Source organism: Schistocerca cancellata, chromosome 2 (genome assembly GCF_023864275.1).
Source record: "Schistocerca cancellata isolate TAMUIC-IGC-003103 chromosome 2, iqSchCanc2.1, whole genome shotgun sequence".
NCBI classification, from domain to species: domain Eukaryota; kingdom Metazoa; phylum Arthropoda; class Insecta; order Orthoptera; family Acrididae; genus Schistocerca; species Schistocerca cancellata.
In genome coordinates this window covers 61,089,353-61,109,173 of record NC_064627.1, presented here as the reverse complement: position 1 = coordinate 61,109,173, position 19,821 = coordinate 61,089,353, and the positions used below count along the sequence as shown (strand labels likewise).

General features: G+C 42.7%; 1 long non-coding RNA gene across 1 annotated transcript in view; it reads right to left on the bottom strand.

Annotated features, from left to right (window-relative positions):
• The window catches only part of LOC126161338 (uncharacterized), a 31,751-nt gene that overhangs the window by 8,510 nt on the left and 3,420 nt on the right, over window positions 1-19,821 (bottom strand). The gene's annotated exons all lie outside the window — the stretch shown is intronic.

Below are 19,821 nucleotides of genomic sequence, written 5' to 3'. Positions count from 1 at the left end.
TACGATTACACGGTTGTTTCACAGTTTCTATAGACGAACAGATTCGTTAACATTTATAAAAGATTCTCTCTAATCGTACAGTGTGGTTGCCAACTAATCACTAGGCATCGTTTCGTCAAATATTGTTAAGGATAGCTGATGACTTACAGTGAACTGTATCAAGATGCAGTCTTCTCGGAATGCGAGTTATTTTTCTCTCTCGGTGAGATATGAGCATTTTTGAAGCCTTCTGATCAATTTCTTTATCTGACGACAAAAACAGATATCGCAGGGTTGCCTAGCGGAGCGTATTTGGGGGAATCACTTTCAACATTGCACGATCGCATTCTCTCATCTTCAAAAATCTCGTCGTATAATTGCGTATTTGCTTGTCCGTCCATCCCCCTCCCCCTAGGAGTCAATTAATTAACGAAAAAAAGTTGTTTTCCCGCATGAAGAATTTCATTTTCAATCTCAAATTCTCCTTTGGCTCTCCAATTCATGCCTTTTATGAAAGCATTAATATTGCAGAGTAAGTAACGTAAAAATTAAAAATAAAAACTTTCCGTACAGGGACTCCAGCCCGCGACCCTCAGGTTAATGTTCTGCGTTCTTTCTTCTGCGCCAATCACTTTATGGAAAGGTACGTCGATATTGATGGCCTCCATACATCATATATCGGTGATGACGAGTAGGCGCGATCCCCTAGTGAAAGTGAAGTCATTGTCTCTGTTGATCAGGCTAACAACCACTCGTATTTCAATAGCCTTCTTTAGAACACAGTCCCAGATACACTAGGTCTGTCTTAACATTTCCGTTTCTTCATGTTGCAGTGATGTAGGGAAGATGCTCATTCTACAGACATCACCTGAAGACAACAGCACGGTATGCTATCGAAAGATCGTTTCACGTAGACGACTGAACCATGCTAGACATCCGATAGCAATAAAAACGGTCCTTAGTTCGTCACGCTGCTTCCATGCAAGTGTGGCTCACGTCAAAATAGTACTGTCTTAAAATAGCTGCACAGATATTCAGCCGGATCTTGGTATGAGTTCAAAGAGCCACAAAAATTAGCAAAAACACTTTGCCCAAAGATTACAGTAGCAATGAGTCGCATCTGGAATCGGTCAACTCACAGAAATACGAGTACCTGGGTGTAACAATGTGTAGTGATACGAAATGGAATTGGACTCGCATTCGGGAGGACGACGGTTCAAACCCGCGCCCGGCCATCCAGATTTCGGTTTTCCGTTGTTTCCATAAATCACTGATGGTTCCTTTGAAAGGAAACGGCCCGTTCCCTTCCCCATCCTTGACACAATCCGAGCTTGTACTCCATCTCTAATGACCTCAATGTCGACGGGACGTTAAACCCAGTCTTCCTTCCTTTTTACGAAATTGAACATCCACATAAGACTAATCGTAGGTGAAGCAGGTGGTAGACTTCACTTCATTGATGTAATACTAGGAAAATGCAATGTGTATAAAGGATATTGCTTAGAAAACAGAATATTGCTGAAGTGTGTGGGATCTCTACCAAACAGGACTAACACGGGATACTGAACGTGTACAAACAAGAGCAGCACGAATGGTCACTGGTTTGGTTGTCTCAGAGAATAGTCCCAAACTATTACGAGAAATCCAATTTAGAATGTTTTAAGAACCAGTTTTAGTTGAAGAATCTAGGAATATACCGTAACCCCTTACATACCTCGGAGATGTGATTTCACAAATTACAGAGCACACAGAGGAGTCTAAGCTATCATTCTTCTCATACTCCACATGTGAGTGAAATGGGAAGCACACCTAATAACTGGTACAATGTGAAGTAGCATCTGACATGCACTTCACAGGGGTTTACGCAGTACACAAGGTAATCAGCTGCCCATGCTGCTGTGATCTGTGTAACCGGCAATGCCTTCAAATACCGCACACAAGATTTCCATATGCTCTCGCTCACTACTTGCAGACTATTAGACCTACAGGAAAAACTAATAGTACCTTTTTGTAAGAAATATACTGTAGTTCAATTTTGTACTGGAATGCGAACATGAAAATTTTGTTCGTGGTATTTGAAGGCGCTCTGGAATGCATAAAACGAAGTGGTCGTAGCAGCTGAATCATACCATACATATATGCAAATGTAGATATCATGGGCACTACGCAGTACAATATGGAAGCAGGTCTTACATGTCACAATTTGCTAGAAGTCACAGAAAGAGACAGTGGCGACACTTGGGATCTTGCAGAACATAAGGTATGAGCACAAAATGTGCTTTCGATTGATTAAAATGCTGTCAGGAATGTAAGGAAACTGTTGTAAGCGTGCCATGAATCCAAGTCAACTGCCAGTAAATATGATGACAGAAAATCTAACGCAAGTGTGCGAGATACTGTTACAAAATAGGCGACTATAGCTGAAACTGATATTAGAGGAATTGTGGACTAGCAAGGACGCCAGTGTACACAAGGATTTGGATAAGTTCGAGATCTGTTGTCAATTTGTGTCACACAAGCTGAACGACGAACAGAAGATAACATGGACGGTAGCCAACGGAGAGTTCAGAGATGCGAGAACCAGAAACATCTTCGCAGTAAATGAAATCAGTTCCTCCTGGTGAACGGGAGGAAACCAGTGGTGCTACCCGCAAGACATAAAATTGTCATGATGTTGAGTACAACTCAAACTTCTGTAGGTGAGCGCCGTTATCGTTTGATGACTGACTTGCAGAATCTGTATGTCCCGTTTTGTACCATAGTGTTCTGACTTCGTCACTTTCAGGAAAGGACCAGGTGACTTAGCGCAGTGTTAAGTCACATTCGCATTCTGGAAGACGGTGGTTCGAATCCCTACCGAGATATCCAAATTTAAGCATATTTGCGGAAGTTGGTGTCCCATAGCTCATATTATTTGCAAAATGTCATATCACCACCTTCAGCTTCTGGTAAAATACTTTATTTGTACAACCAGTTTCAGTCGTCTGACCATCATCAGGTTCCTAACTATAATCGTCATGAAACTTCCTGGCAGATTAAAACTGTGTGCCCGACCGAGACTCGAACTCGGGACCTTTGCCTTTCGCGGGCAAGTGCTCTACCAACTGAGCTACCGAAGCACGACTCACGCCCGGTACTCACAGCTTTACTTCTGCCAGTACCTCGTCTCCTACCTTCCAAACTTTACAGAAGCTCTCCTGCGAAACTTGCAGAACTAGCACTCCTGAAAGAAAGGATATTGCGGAGACATGGCTTAGCCACAGCCTAGGGGATGTTTCCAGAATGAGATTTTCACTCTGCAGCGGAGTGTGCGCTGATATGAAACTTCCTGGCAGATTAAAACTGTGTGCCCGACCGAGACTCGAACTCGGGACCTTTGCCTTTCGCGGGCAAGTGCTCTACCAACTGAGCTACCGAAGCACGACTCACGCCCGGTACTCACAGCTTTACTTCTGCCAGTACCTCGTCTCCTACCTTCCAAACTTTACAGAAGCTCTCCTGCGAAACTTGCAGAACTAGCACTCCTGAAAGAAAGGATATTGCGGAGACATGGCTTAGCCACAGCCTAGGGGATGTTTCCAGAATGAGATTTTCACTCTGCAGCGGAGTGTGCGCTGATATGAAACTTCCTGGCAGATTAAAACTGTGTGCCCGACCGAGACTCGAACTCGGGACCTTTGCCTTTCGCGGGCAAGTGCTCTACCAACTGAGCTACCGAAGCACGACTCACGCCCGGTACTCACAGCTTTACTTCTGCCAGTACCTCGTCTCCTACCTTCCAAACTTTACAGAAGCTCTCCTGCGAAACTTGCAGAACTAGCACTCCTGAAAGAAAGGTCGGGCACACAGTTTTAATCTGCCAGGAAGTTTCATATCAGCGCACACTCCGCTGCAGAGTGAAAATCTCATTCTGGAAACATCCCCTAGGCTGTGGCTAAGCCATGTCTCCGCAATATCCTTTCTTTCAGGAATGCTAGTTCTGCAAGTTTCGCAGGAGAGCTTCTGTAAAGTTTGGAAGGTAGGAGACGAGGTACTGGCAGAAGTAAAGCTGTGAGTACCGGGCGTGAGTCGTGCTTCGGTAGCTCAGTTGGTAGAGCACTTGCCCGCGAAAGGCAAAGGTCCCGAGTTCGAGTCTCGGTCGGGCACACAGTTTTAATCTGCCAGGAAGTTTCATATCAGCGCACACTCCGCTGCAGAGTGAAAATCTCATTCTATAATCGTCATCTTCGCGTAATAAAACAAGAATAATAAACTGTCATCATATCATAACATGAATTACATCGTCAATCTATTGTATGATGACAGTGTATTATTCATGGTTTTATCACCTGTCGATAACGATTTTTTGTTACATTTAATATGATGCTCCAAATACTTTTATGAAACTGATGACTGTCAGGCTACTGAAACTGGTAGTACAACTAAGTGGTAATATGACATTTTTCATCGAGATTTAAGTTTTGCGTGGTTTTCCCAAATGCTCAAGGCAAATGGTACAATTCGACTCAAATGGACATGGAGAATTTCATTCCACTTCCTTCCCGAATCCGAGCTTCAGCTCTGCCCCTACTGACCTCGTCATCAACATGACAATAAAACCTCTACCTTCCTTCTTGGCGAACAGGATTTCCACTCACAAATGCAGGAAATTGGCAACAGAGCGAGGGTAGCTCCCCCTGTGGGCTTGAATTATAAAGTGGCAGTCGAATGAACATGGCGCCCAGCATCAACACTTTCTCTCCTCTTTATGGTTAAGCTTTTAGTTGTGTGTGCTTTGTGACTTCTATCTCTGGTGCTTCGTTACCCCTTTACGCTACATATTTTCGTCCAAATGTCGGTATCTGCAACGTACAGCCCGATGAATATAGTGTACTGTGCCATAACGGTGTGACACTGTGACATATGGAGGTTTGGGGTGGTTCGGGGAGCGTGCACGGTTAGCTGAAGTTGTCAAACCGACCGCTCGAATGGTTCAAATGGCTCTAAGCACTATGGGACTTAACATCTGAGGTCATCAGTCCCCTAGACTTAGAACTACATAAACCTAACTAACCTAAGGATATCACACGCATCCATGGCCGAGGCAGGATTCAAACCAGCGACCGTAGCAGCAGCGCGGTTCCAGACTGAAGCGCCTAGAACCGCTAGGCCACAAACCGACCGCTCGTGATAAGCGGGCAATCCGGGTTCGAGTCCACTCTGGCACACATTTTCATGTCACGAACAAGCTGTACATCTATACTTAAAACAGCTTATGTGAAAGAATTCCCACTTAGCGAATAAATTTCGATTTATTTCGTACAGCTGTGGACCGTGAACAAAGTCTGCTCTTTCAGACATGCAAGTAAAATTCAAAGGTGCTCGTGCCCAAAGGTAGGTTTTGCGCCCAAAGTAACAACGCATAAATCCAGGTTATTTCAGACACAAGGATTTCTTCCTCGTCTACTTGAATCTTGGATTGGACAGGCGACAGTGTTGTGTACCCGTTAAAGCCCATTACTTTGCAGATCTGTAGCCCAACAGACAGATAGGAATAATGTTTACTACGTTACAGCAACTGGGACGGCATCCTCCTTGATATATCTACGACCGCCACAGATGCATTTGGCACGTTATTCGGTGACCTTCGCAACATTTATAGCTTGCTAGTAGACGCAGAAACTAATACACCGGGACTCAAAATTAGATTTGAGCTCTCACAGATAACGGACTACTGGTATCAGATTCGTACTTTTTTCGATGTTATTGTGTACTCACAAAAAAAGCAAAAAAAAAAGTATCGGGAAACGAAAGCATTGAGGCGCACAGCTGGTAATGGCTGTGAAGGGCGCTCTGCTGACGAGCCTTTTGAGAGGCGCCGGAAATAGCCGCGAGAGAGCAGGGTCGGCGCCCGCCTCTCTGCGAGACGATAGGTCGATATTGGGCGGGTCGACAGTGTCACAGGTTTTTCAATCGGGGCCCGCCTGTGATCCGCGGCTGACAGCGCATCGCTGCCTCTGGCGCGACTACAAAGAGCGAATTTCAGGAAATCCGGAAACGAAGCAGAGGAGCGGCGACTGGTCGCAGTCACTTTAATTAACGTTCCTTTTTTTTTCTCTTCTGGGAGAAGGACAGTGCACTGAAAACAAATACGAGTGAAAATGGAAAGGTTCGCTTTCAGTGTTTGTAAACATGAGCACGTCCAATTTCGACCCACAGTGATGCGTCATTGTGAAGCACGTCTCCCTGTGACACATGAGATACGTGACCACTTATTCGAAATACACGTTACGTTGTCTTTACGAACTGCTTTGTTTTTCACCAAAGGCTTCTTGCGCAATTACTATGCGAGACGAGTGTTGCTCAAGGCACTGAATCGTAACTGGAAGGATGAGATTCGAATTTCTATGCAGATATAAGCATTCAGGTCTTTATCCTTAGTTACTTGTAGTCAGCGCAAGGACGGTTCCTTAATCAAAGCCAATGCCGATTCCCTTCGCTGTCCTTGCGTTCTACTTCGCCGTCGATACAATTATCCCTTAAAGACGTCCGACTGAAATGGCATTTTATAAACGCCGTGGGCAGTGGCCCCAATTGTAATGAAAATATCGTAATGAGTTTTTGGCTGGGAGATCTCAAAATGGTTTTTTCAGTCACCTAACTGGAAAGTTCACAAGATTCTCTTAAAAATAATTTAAAACCGACTGAAACAGTACGTAGACAGAGCTGTGAAAGGAGCTAGCAGATTGTAGAACAGGTAGCGGCACCTGTCACCAAATAGCAAACATGAAGATGGATCATGGAAAATGCCAGAGAATGCCTACAAGACTTTTTTGTGGCTCATACACTACACAAAATACCTGACTACGTTAAATCGACTCAAAAATGTGGGAACTACTGGGATTCATGGGGTTATCACAACTCCTTATGTCTCTAATAAGAAATTGTAGAAAAACCAAGGGGCAACAGCAAAAAATACAGCAACAATATACAAAAACTTTCGGGGTCCTTAAAGAGTCGCACAGAGATGGATCTGATCTCCGTTTCTTTTCAGTTTCTATGTTGAATACGTAATGAGAACTGTACGTCTAAAAGAAAATGATTTAAAAGTCAGTATTACGCAGGTTGTTAACAGGAACTGAACCTTTTTACGGCTTCTTATAAGTCGTCATTCGTCTTCCAAAACATTAAAAGTACTCTATACACCAGGTCTAGACCCCCCCCCCCCTCCCCTTAGAAACTATCGCATAGACGCCATTGGTTTTGGATAACCTGTGCCACTGTCTGTCAGTGGTCAAGGCATACATGCATACCGGTACAATACATACACGTCCTATTAATTCACATAAATCCATCTGATAGAGGTGTAACCATCCGATATGCATTGTAGAAATAATTAATATTGTACCTCGTTACACTAATTTCTAAGTTAATATTCAGTTTGCATTTGGATTAAGGCAAATAATATAATAAAAGGTGCCCACTGCCATGCCAGTGAGACAGAATCGATGTAATGCTGTAGATCACGGGTAGTCAACTGTTTTTAACTTCCGACAACTTTTGTACCTCTGCAGCGCACTTGTTGCACAGCAATAGTGATTTATAAAGTTGGAATGTAACCTTATAAAATTTACAAACCAGAGACAGCAAGTTCAAGCGTATAATAATAACATACCAAGAAATTCTTTTAAAATTCTTACCACTTGCCGCCCACCATGAAACCTGGAACGCTCACTACTGGGCGGTAATGACGAGGTTGACTACCATTACTGTACATCTACATCTACATGGATACTCTGCAAATCACATTTAAGTGCCTGGCAGAGGGTTCATCGAACCACCTTCACAATCTCTATTATTCCAATCTCGTATACCGCGCATAAAGAACGAACTCTTACATCTTTCTGCACGAGCTTTGATTTCCGTTATTTTATCGTGGTCATCGTTTCTCCCCATGTAGGTCGGCGTCAGCAAAATATTTTCGCATTCGGAAGAGAAAGTTGGTGATTGGAATTTAGTGAGAAAATTCGGTCGCAACGAAAAACGCCTTCTTTTAATTATGCCCAGCCCAAATCCTGTATACTTTCCGTGACTCTTTCTCCCATATTTCGCGATAATATAAAACTGTAGATAATATACACTTGATTCTCGTTAATTCGAATAATACATAGATTAGGAAATGGGTAGATCACATTGCTAATGAGGAGGTATTGAATTGAATTGGAGATAAGAGAAATTTGTGGCACAACTTGACTAGAAGAAGGGATCGGTTGGTATGGCATATTCTGAGGCATCAACGGATCACCAATTTAGTATTGGAGGGCAGCGGGAAGGGTAAAAATCGTAGAGGGAGACCAAGAGATGAATACACTAAACAGATTCAGAAGGATGTAGGTTGCAGTAGGTACTGGGACGTGAAGAAGCTTGCACAGGATAGAGTAGCATGGAGAGCTGCATCAAACCAGTCTCTGGACTGAAGACCACAACAACAACAACATCGAATTTATCGATAGATCGAACTAGTTGTCCTAGTTTTAAAAATACGTCCGTTAATCGACGAATTTCTGTTTGCTTTGGTACAGACGACAAATCGAAGCGACTGTCATGTCATACCGTCCACAAATACTCCATTACTTGAAGTCACTGGCTACCTGTCACTTCATAATTCGACTGTTTCATTAATAATTATTTCTGTAACTGTTCAGACACTCAGTTCTTTGTGATGCTCCTTTCTTCACTAAACAATGAATATCGTAGCCGAGTAGATAATGACTTAGCTTATGATTCTCGTAGGACCGTCCATATGATTTAGAACAAAAGACGGCATTATTTTATTATTTCGTACCTATCGCGCTGGAAATCACTGAAGTAGAAAACAATCTTAGGTTTTTTTTCTTGTGCCTGATGCCCTCACGCTTATTTCTTCGTTCCACCTTGATCAGTCAGACCTTCGTTGCAATTACGCTCGATTATTGAACTATTTATAAGGAACGTTGCACTTGGAATTATCGAGTGTCGACTGTGTAACAGCGGCCCACGCCTCCCTTTGTCTCCCGACGGCAGCTAGCACGACTGCTGCCATCTATTGGCCCTCGAGCGAGTAACGTTGCCGGTGCTGCCCTCTGGCGCGGCCTACGCGACGCGCGGCCTTTCCTCTCGACCCGTGTGTGTCTCTGTCGCTGCTGTTTTTGCCCCCGCCCACTGCAGCGTATCCCATCTCGCGCGGAATATTAATGCAAGGCGCGGCGTGTCGCGCATCAAAGCCTCTCAGCTAAATGAGCGCTGGTGCGATGAGACGCTGGGCGGAGCCCGTCTCCCGCCCCTAGCACGGACAAAGTGAAAGGGGCCGGAGCGACGGTGTATGCGGGACCGCCTATCTGTCAACAGTAAACGGCTCTCCGGATTACAGGCAAGGACCGCTGACATCAACGCAGTCGAAAAAGCAAATGGAGGCAGTGGTTTGCTAGTACAAAACCCCTCTCCCTACAGCGCGTCGTAAAGGAAGTATAATAATGACAAAACCGCTGCAGACAACCACCATTTAGCCAAATGCGATAGTTATTTATGAGCCTAACCTAATCTTCAAGTGGTGAAATACATTTTACATGAAATTTAAATGTTTGCAAAGCTAGTATTACACTATCAAAATTTCTTTGACAAAGAATGTCAAAGATATTACACTATCATAAAATATTTCGTCATAGTTCCTTCGTCACTATCAAATTTTCTTAGACGAAGTTTCTTTGTCAAATAAAATTTGATGGTGTAATAAGGAACTTTGTCAAAGTTAGACCTTAATCAAATTTTCCCTGATCAGATCTAGCATCTCGCCTTATATTTTATCAAAGAAATCGTTCGTCTTTTGTTTACTGCATTGAGAAATGTAACCGGTTGGAGCTGTTTGACGTTTAAAAATATAAACATGGCCGCAAAGTCCGTGATCCCATATGACTTTGGCGAATGCGCAGTGAAGGAACTATGACGAAATATTTGATGAAAGTGTAATCCGACTGTGTGATACCCCCTTTTGCACGATGTCAAAGACCTCCGTCAAAGAAATATGATTAATATTTGATCAAATATCTTCGACAAAGAAAAACTGACAGTGTAATACCAGTCTAAACGTTATCTCCAACGCAGAACAAGATGGTGGACTCAAAGAAATATTTAATCAGTGTTATTTTAGGTTAAAAAAACACTATGTAATCGCAAGGACAGAAACACAGCAATCACTCTCAATCCCATTAGTTTTCTTATTCTTGCGTATCGAGATTTCAGCTATACATAGCCATCTTCTGTGCTAAAATACAAGGAAATTACAGAATCAGAACTGACTTACATAAAATAGTAAGTAAAAGACCATGTTATCCAATAGTCCATTCTAGTCAACATACCAAATGAGTGAGTTGCAATCCAATAAACTCGTGGCAGTACATTTCAAACTGATATGTAAATGTATTTTATCAAGACGCTCTCCAATTTTTTTAACTTTTTTTTTTAATTTCTATTTCTAACTTTTTGTAACAGTTCTGTTTATGAAAGTTGTACGGACCAATTAACGATGCTTTGCATAAGTTTTAGTGGATCATTTCACCGCTGATATACGAACAAACACATTGTAAGTCGGCATTTCTTGATGTATTTAAAATTACATGCAAATATACTTGATGATTTTATTTATAGAAAAGGGTTTTTAAAGTAAAATATTGGAATGAAAATCTGTTAATTTTGTAGCACAGAGGGCATTATTACTTACACTACATGACGCACCTGAGGCTCCTGTACTTGTAAAGAACCACAGCAGCTTCCTCCTGCCTGTACACCAGTAAGGTCTTATGTTGTCATGAAATGCCGCGAGTTTGTTGGATTGTAACGCACTCAAACGGTGTGTTGACTAGAATGGATCGTTGCTATTGGATAACATGGTGTTTTACGTATTGTGTTGTGTAAATCAAATTCTGATTGTTTAATTTCCTTGTATTTTAGCACAAAAGATGGTTATTTACAGCTGAAATCTGGATATGAAAGAATAATAAAAGCTGCTGGGATTGCGACTAATCGCTGTGTTCCTATCTTTCCTTATAGTCTATGGTCGTTGTGCACAATGGCTCCTAATGGAATCAAAGGAACTATTTAATCGGAAGAAATATTAAAAATTGGGCACTTAAAGTATGCAAACGTTTAAAAAGCGGCTAGCTCCGAAACCAAGTTACATGTAAATAAAATGTTTCGTCCACAAAATGACGGGTGGTAGCGCTCATTTCTTATTGTTACATTTCATTGCAACTGCGGGGTTCTCACGCTATCCTGCATAAAACAATTAGCAAAATAAAAGTGGTGTACAGAAAAAATTTCGCTCTTATGTCGCAAATCACAAACATAGTTGAGATATATAACAGAAAATATGTTGTCGGACTTCCCTTGATTGTGAAAACTGTGCAACACATGGAAGAGCAAAAGAGTGTCACACAAAACAGAATGAAAAAACGAAACAACAAAATAGTACACCTAAACACACAAAACACTAACGAAGATAATCAAAAACGGATTGAACATGAGTACCGGTAATGCGTTCGCTATGGCTGCCTCAGGCATAACGTTACGAATCACACAGGGCTAAGGCCGGTATTACACTATTTTTCTTTAACAAAGTTTCTTTGTGAAACAAAATTTGATAGCGAAATAAGGAATTCTGTCGAAGTTAGGCCTCGGTCAAATTTTCTTTGATCAACAATAGCGCCTCGGCTTAGATTTGATCAAGGCAAACGCGTTCGTCTTGGGTTACTGCATGAAGAAATGTAACCGCTTAGAGCGCTAGAAATGTACGAGGCAGATGAAGCACTGTATAATTTTCGGATTCCGAATATAAAAATAGAGTAAGAAGAAGTTTAAACTGTGCCTGAGCTGTAAAATAAGATGTTTGAAACTATCATTTTGAATAGTATCTCATTTCCGGAACATACAAATAATAGTATGCTCCAAAACCCGACGCTTCGTCTGTGTACACACTAATTTGTTAGCTACCGTAGTCACAGTAGATTATAATTACACTCTACATTAGTACATTCGCCGGCCGAAGTGGCCGCGCGGTTCTAGGCGCTGCAGTCTGGAACCGCGAGGCCGCTACGGTCGCAGGTTCGAATCCTGCCTCGCGCATGGATGTGTGTGATGACCTTAGGTTAGTTAGGTTTCAGTAGTTCTAAGTTCTAGGAGACTAATGACCTCAGAAGTTGAGTCCCATAGTGGTCAGAGCCATTTGAACCATTAGTAGATTCGGGACACACGAACACCTGGTTTTTAATATTCGTTCTTCAACAGCGGAAACTGAACGTTGTTGCACAAAATTTCTCATTCAAAATCATACTTACTCATTCGCCGCTATAAGCCTTAAAAGTAATTAACGAGATTTTAGAAACAATTTCCCTTAATTATACCTTCATGGTAAGTGCGAGAGAAATTATATTATGTGATATTTTATTTTATGTGATATTTTATTTATTAACGAATTTATCGATAGATCGAACTAGTTGCCCTAGTTTTGAAAATACGTCCGTAAATCGACGAATTTCTGTGTGCTTTGCTACAGACGACAAATCACTGCTCAAAACGAAAATGGCCTATGTAACAGTTTTACAACGGGAAAGAATCTGAAGAGTCTTCAAAATGTCTGAGATCCCCTTAGTGTATCTGGACCCTTTCCAAAATCATGATTATAAAATTTTGTCTGGGTAACGAATACGCAACGAACAAGAGCATATTTAATACGCGTTAGGCCTACATGTTTCCGTGGCCTATGTGGCCGTTGTCTGATTAATAATCGCTGGAAAAAAAAAGAAAATCAGCCGCTTGCTGCAAACTACAGGACTCTTCCCTCCCTCCCTCTCTCCCTCTCTCCCTCTCTCCCTCTCTCCCTCTCTCCCTCTCTCTCTCTCTCCCTCTCTCCCTCTCTCCCTCTCTCCCTCTCTCTCTCTCTCTCTCTCTCTCACACACACACACACACACACACTCTGTTACTTACTAATGCAGCACGAGGGTGTAGATGGCTACGAATGTATTTACCTTCCGAAAGTTTCTAGCACTGACAACAACTGACCCAGGAAGTGCATACTATTGAGGCAAAACGTTCGCGTGCAGTTTTCTCGGCCGTATCTGCCCTGCACGAAACATACCATTGCACAGCTCGCGTGATAGCACAACACGGCATGCAGCTGGTTAATTGTATGCCCCACGTGAATCAAGCCCCTCGTGGGCGTTACCTGCTACAACGTTACCAGTCTAAAGGCTGAAAGGCACACGACAGCCGGCACGTATGCTAAAATGTGGGCATTTATTTCTCAGCTTTGCGCTACACTGCAAGCGGCAGTATTTGCATAGCCTGCAGTACGAGCATTTCTTCCCGTGTTCGTTTGGATATCAGGTCATTCTTCGGCCGCGAGGCCTTTGAGGTAGTCATCAAAAGCAGTACGGGGTCAGAAGCACAAATAAAAATTTGATCGGTATATACTACGATTTGGAGTATATTTATTTATTTTCTGATAATGGACGACATTTCTCCGCGAGATACACAGCAACTGTACATATTTGAAGAAAAAAGAATTTTTACAGTCTCAATTGCATGACATATATCGTTAATGACTAGTTTCGATCATATTAATGAGCACCTTTAGGTCTGAGTGGCTGACCGAACAAAATCTTCCGGTAAAAGTAATTAGCCTGGAGCTACACGCCGGCCGGTGTGGCCGTGCGGTTAAGACCAACGCTGTCACGTGGATCCGTGCGCATGCGGTACACTACTTATTTCACGATGGACCTAAAGATGTATTAGACTTTTGGAACTACCTACAAGAACCGTCATTGCAAGATTGCCCTACGCGACCCTCCACGCAGCTGGATCATCAACAGGTAGGAGAAGATACCCATTGAGTGAGCTGACATGACTAAGTTCGATTCTCGGTGGAACAACATGATATATGTACGTGAAGACGTACCTGGATGATGAAGCGCAAGGAGAGTAGCGACACACCCTTCTGCATCCTGTATGAAGCACTTGTTTTTCGTTTTCCCCATATACATTACCTCGGTGTAGGAACGTGCCGAGATATTGTTTTCTTTTTCTCAGAGCACGATGCGGTGCTAGATACATTTATTTTTGTTGTGGTATACAGTAAAACCACATTAAGAATGTATTAAAAAAAAAAAGGGGGGCGCTTCAGTCTGGAACAGCGTGACCGCTACGGTCGCAGGGTCGAATCCTGCCTCGGGCATGGATGTGTGTGATGTCTTTAGGTTAGTTAGGTTTAATTAGTTCTAAGTTCTAGGCGACTGATGACCTCAGAAGTTAAGTCGCATAGTGCTTAGAGCCATTAGAACCATTTTTTTTTTTTTTTGGAGCTACACAATAACGAAATTCTGGTACACCATCACCAAACCTTTGATGACAGGGTTATCAAGGCTTTGAAGTTGACGTGTTTGCATTTCTGTATTGTGTAACTCCAACTACTGTAAAAATAAACTTTTTTTCCTTCATTTGAAATGCAACTTGAACGCGAACATTTTTTGGTCAGCTTAGCCGGAACCGCTCTGAACATTTATTTAAATACACAGATTACTGCAACCAGTCTATTTTCCGTGTTTCTATTGCGTGTTCCGTTGTTCACGGTATGTGAAGCGCGTAATGCGGGGTGTAAGGAAAAGCATCCTGGATCACGTGTAGACGATTTACTCGCAAAAATATTATACAGGATTAATTCTACAAAATGTGTAGTGGAAACGAAAACATGAGTGACTGCTTACAGATAATTGTGTTATTTCAACCGAAATTATATGTTGTTTACCTATGTCAGGTCTTACTTTTCCGTAGCGTGCTGTTCGTACACTTTATACGTAAAGTACGTCTGTTACACCACCACTAAATATTAAACAATAGCGCCGGGCTTAATTTGGCCCTCTTGACACCGAACGAGGTGGCGCAATGGTTAGTACATTCGATTCGCATTAGGGTGGGCAACGGTTCAAAGCGGTGTAAGGTCTTCGAGATTTAGCTCTTCCGTGATTTCCCTAAATCGCCCGAGACAAATGTTAGGATGGTTGAAACATTTCGAGCTTGTGCGCCGTCTCTAATGACCTCGATGCAGACGGGACATTAAATCTTAAGCTTGCTTCCTTCCTTCCATCCTTGCCCTCCTCACGAGCAATAAATAGAGCCACTCCCCTATGCAAAAAGGCATGCGGAGAAAACAGGAAACAGAAAATATAACCGAACCTTGTGGCACACTTGTTTAGACATTCGACAAGTTTTCTGCAAGGGAGGAATTTTAGGTTTCACATACGTCAGCGGCAATACCTAAGGGTATAAGGCAAACTAAACGGAAGAGAGACAGGAAATGTAATCAGGCGTGTCCATTTCAAAGGAACCATTCCGACATCTGGCATAGATTTTAGTGAAACCATGGCAATCCTTATCGGGAGGGATGGGGCGAACCGTCGTTCTGAATGTGACTCCAAAGTGCTAATCAATCAGCCACCTAGCGCGGTTTTTTTTTTTTTTTGTGTGTGTGTGAGGGCTGAAACCTAACATTCACCCAAATACGCAAGCAGATATCACCTGAATAGTTCTCTTCACAACCGAGAGTTAACTCCGGTTTCTTTCTGTTGTAGCTACCATTGTTTTCACCTTTCCTAACATTATTATTTTTTAGATGTTAAAATTCCCAACTAAACAATATTTTTTCTGGGTATTGTAAAATAACTATCGCTCTATGAATAAAATTATCGTTTCGACGACGCTTTTATTGATCTAGTGACAGATGTTTTATTACATGACGCGGCTTTGTATCAAGAAAAACTTCCATGTCAGCTGATGCCGGCTGCGGAATCCTACGTACGTACAACAAGAGCTCTTGTTGTTAGTGTGTCATAATAAATGCGTGCATAAAATTACGAAAATTACGAATAAATAAATAAACAACCAGGCGACTTAATTGTTTACAGCCTGATTTGTAGCCTTTTTCATTTATAAAAAAAGAGATGAACTTCCATATTCTGATCTATTTTCACAGTGTCCATATTTAACTCGACTGTGTACAATACACCGGTGTAGCCCTTTGCTTCTCACGGACAGCACTGATGTAATATGCTGTGGTACATGTAACAGTTGCGATTAGCGGCTGCTCTTTCATAATTATGGGAACTGCAAGTTCCGACTCTATTAAAAACAAGTGTTAACTAGTATATTGCATCAACCGGAAAAGCAACTGGTATTATGCATTCAACAAGTAATCTTTCGAGCATGGAGGGGAAAAAAGTGAAACAAATAGAATCACAGCCCGTGTAATGTTATCGATAGCTGTGTAATGTAATGCTCACAGCATGAAGATAATTTCTTCCGAGCCTCCAGTTATATTTGCCAGCTACCGACGGGCCGTCTTTCTTTCCACAGCGAGAGGAAATATCTGTGTTGGGTTTTCCCCGTCAACAGTGGCACGAGGAAATATTGACACAAGCGTCAGGGCTGCTGGAATCTGATTTCCAGCGGCTGTTTTTGTGAACGGACACAAGCTGTCCATTTATTTTAGTACACTGTCAACAGTGGGCTCGGTAGCCGCTGTCTTAAAATGTCAACACCACGTGTTTATTGTGTCACAAATCCTATCTTCCGCGGTAATTTACCTGACGTGGGGCATCTGTGTAAATTTAAACTCCGGTAGCCTGTCCGCAGTCCTAGCATATCATCATTATTTCTCAGCCTAACCTCAATTCGTAAAAATATGCCGGGCTTCCTCCGACGGAGAACTCACTGGTGTTTGTGGGTAGCTCGTGTGTGACGGATGCCGTTTGCTTCCCCCTTCCTCATTTCTGCTTTCGTTCGAGCCGACGCTTTCGATTACCGTAGTGCTGCCACGTTCTACAGTCGTCTCACAACTTCACCGGTAACAACAGAAACGATGTGCGTGCCATCTGTCAATGATTTGTGTAAGCAGTGTTCGGTGTGGTAAGACGGTTGCCTGCAAACTTGAAGTCCCAGTTCTAAATCCAGTTCGGCAGACAGTTTTAATCTATCAGAAACTTCCAATGGGCTTCGTACTCCCCGGTTTGTTTTACATATGTCTTCGTATTGCGTGTGTCTGGTGGAAAAATGGAAACGTATTTTCCCTGGTAGGCGAAGAAAACTCCCCGAAAGGACGCGTCCAACCTGGGCGGCTCAAATAAATACGGCGTAAGGATTCGATTTGAGACTTTACACTGAGATAATAACGAAAAATAATAATGGTAAAAAAGAAAACAGAACAGAACCTAGCTGAACGACAGGGGAGGCAAAAATTGGTTTCAGACTTCATCATTACGTCAGACATGAAACCTAGACTCTATCGTACTTCAGAAATGAGACATCTCTCGTCGATTTAGATCTTTTGTCGAAGAACATTCCAAGCATTTTTTATTGCCAACGAAATGCATTACAACTCACAGTCTGCGTAACTGACACGGATTCTAGTTGTAACACACGATAGGGTACCCTTAACAAAGTAAGTGAACATTTATGTTTCTCTACCGAGTGTGTGTGTGTGTGTGTGTTTGGTTTGAGGTTTTCGGGCGCTAAACAGCGTGGTCATCAGCGCCCAAACGCATAGAAACAGGAACACATGCAGTGAAGGGACGAAGACGGACACCGAACAAGGAGAACGGCTAAAAGACACAGACCTGACGCAGTTCCAAATCCTCACATACAGAGGCAAAACAAGAGGAGAAGAAACGCACTAAAAGAGGAAAGGAAACACAAGGAAAAGAGAACAGAAATCGAAGTGAAACAAGTAGGTAATCGTGACTGGCGGACCTCTTACCTAAAGCCTGGGTGAGCCAGTCACCCAGCAGCACATTAAAATCCTCTCCCTAAAGTCCGAGGCAACAAATTGGACAATGATGTTGGATATACCAGCGAGAATCGCTTAAAAGCTCACAATTGTCGCATATAAGACGGATACTGCAAGTGTCAGAAATACAGCCAGGAGTACTTATCTTTACCACTTAACTGCCTTTTCTAATGGTTCAAATGGCTCTGAGCACTATGCGACTTCTGAGGTCATCAGTCGCCTAGAACTTAGAACTAATTAAACCTAACTAAGGACATCACACACATCCATGCCCGAGGCAGGATTCGAACCTGCGACTGTAGCGGTCGCTCGGCTCCAGACTGTAGCGCCTTGAACTGCACGCCCACTCCAGCCGGCTGTCTTTTCTAATCGCAAAAAAGTCTACCACCGGACAGGACGATTAACAATATTAAGTATGTGGCTGACTTGTTACTGTTACTTTGTTTCTTGTGCAGCTGATAATGCTGATATGTAAACATACCGGCTGTATTGAGATTACTTCCGTATCGATGTCGCAAATTACTCTTGCACGATCTAACATGACAGCCTGACGTGCTGCAAATTGGCGGCTAGGACTTTTATAACTAGTTTGTCCTAGCAATTTAGAAAAATCAAATATCTCTTCATTCGTCCATCTATATTCGTATGCAAGGTGCAAAAGGTACGACAGTTTACGGCAGGAGGCGAGATGGAGGGGCGAGCGAAGAGCCTTTTATTTACTCTTACAGACGAGCCTACGGTAGTAACAAGATAAACAAAGATCTCTTTGCAGCGCTGTAATTCCATATACAGATGATACATTTTTAGCAATAATTTATCGGTTACTAAAAAAAACGGCTCTGAGCACTATGGGACTTAACATCTTAGGTCATCAGTCCCCTAGAACTTAGAACTACTTAAACCTAACTAACCTAAGGACATCACTCACATCCATGCCCGAGGCAGGATTCGAACCTGCGACCGTAGCAGTCCCACGGTTCCGGACTGTAGCGCCTAGAACCGCACGGCCACCGCGGCCGGCTATCGGTTACTAGTTTTTGGTTTTAAATACATTAGCTCTCTGCAAGATTGTCCAGTTTTTCGCACACGGACGTTTTGTCTCACCGAATGATTACGTGATAGGATACAGGGGATCGAACCCGTTACCATTCGATATGTAGTCTAGTACAGCTCTTATTCCCTGTTACAGAATAGACATGTCCCGTTTCGTGCTTTATGTTTTACAAAAGCGAATTCAAATTGTGTACCGTTCTCAAGTGATAAATTATCACGAAGTGTGAAAAATTTGACGCTTTCGTGGTAGTTATCACTTAATAATGATAATTTCGTGTGCATCAACGTCTTTCAACGTGACGCCACTTCGGGATCGTGTGCGTCCACAATCTATCCATTATCCAGTCGGGGAAAGGGAACCTACAGTCTGGTGTGCAACCTGAACTGTACGTGTCGGTTCTGGCAACTCCCTACATTATTGAGAAACGGGTGGTAGATCAATGGCAGACTGAAAATTTCCGTCGTCCGAGCGGTATGCGATCCGGCGTCCTATCGATTTCCACGCACGTGCTTTTCCACTAAACCTCCAGGCCTGACAGTCATTAGTTGCCAATGGCACACATCCAGCACCGCAAACGTGAATCACGCAAACCGTGTAACAGCCCTATCGACGTAGGTAAACAGAAAGAAAACGGTTTAGTCTTTGTTGTATGCAAACACTCGTATGCGCCCAGTACCGTTCGTAATTTAACTGTCAGATATAGGGATGTGCTAATCGTTCAAACGAAGGATTGGCATCGGTAGAAACTCCCTAACGTATATCACATGTGAGCTACAGCAACACAGAGTATTTTCGGAATTTGAAGGTTTGGGCATAGCAGATATAACTTTATATTGTCTTAAATAGGAACTCATCTCTAGAAACCTAAAGTTCCCAATTTTATCACATTAACTACTCATGGTATGGAGATCCGGGCCATGACAGAGCATCGGTTCTTTAAAC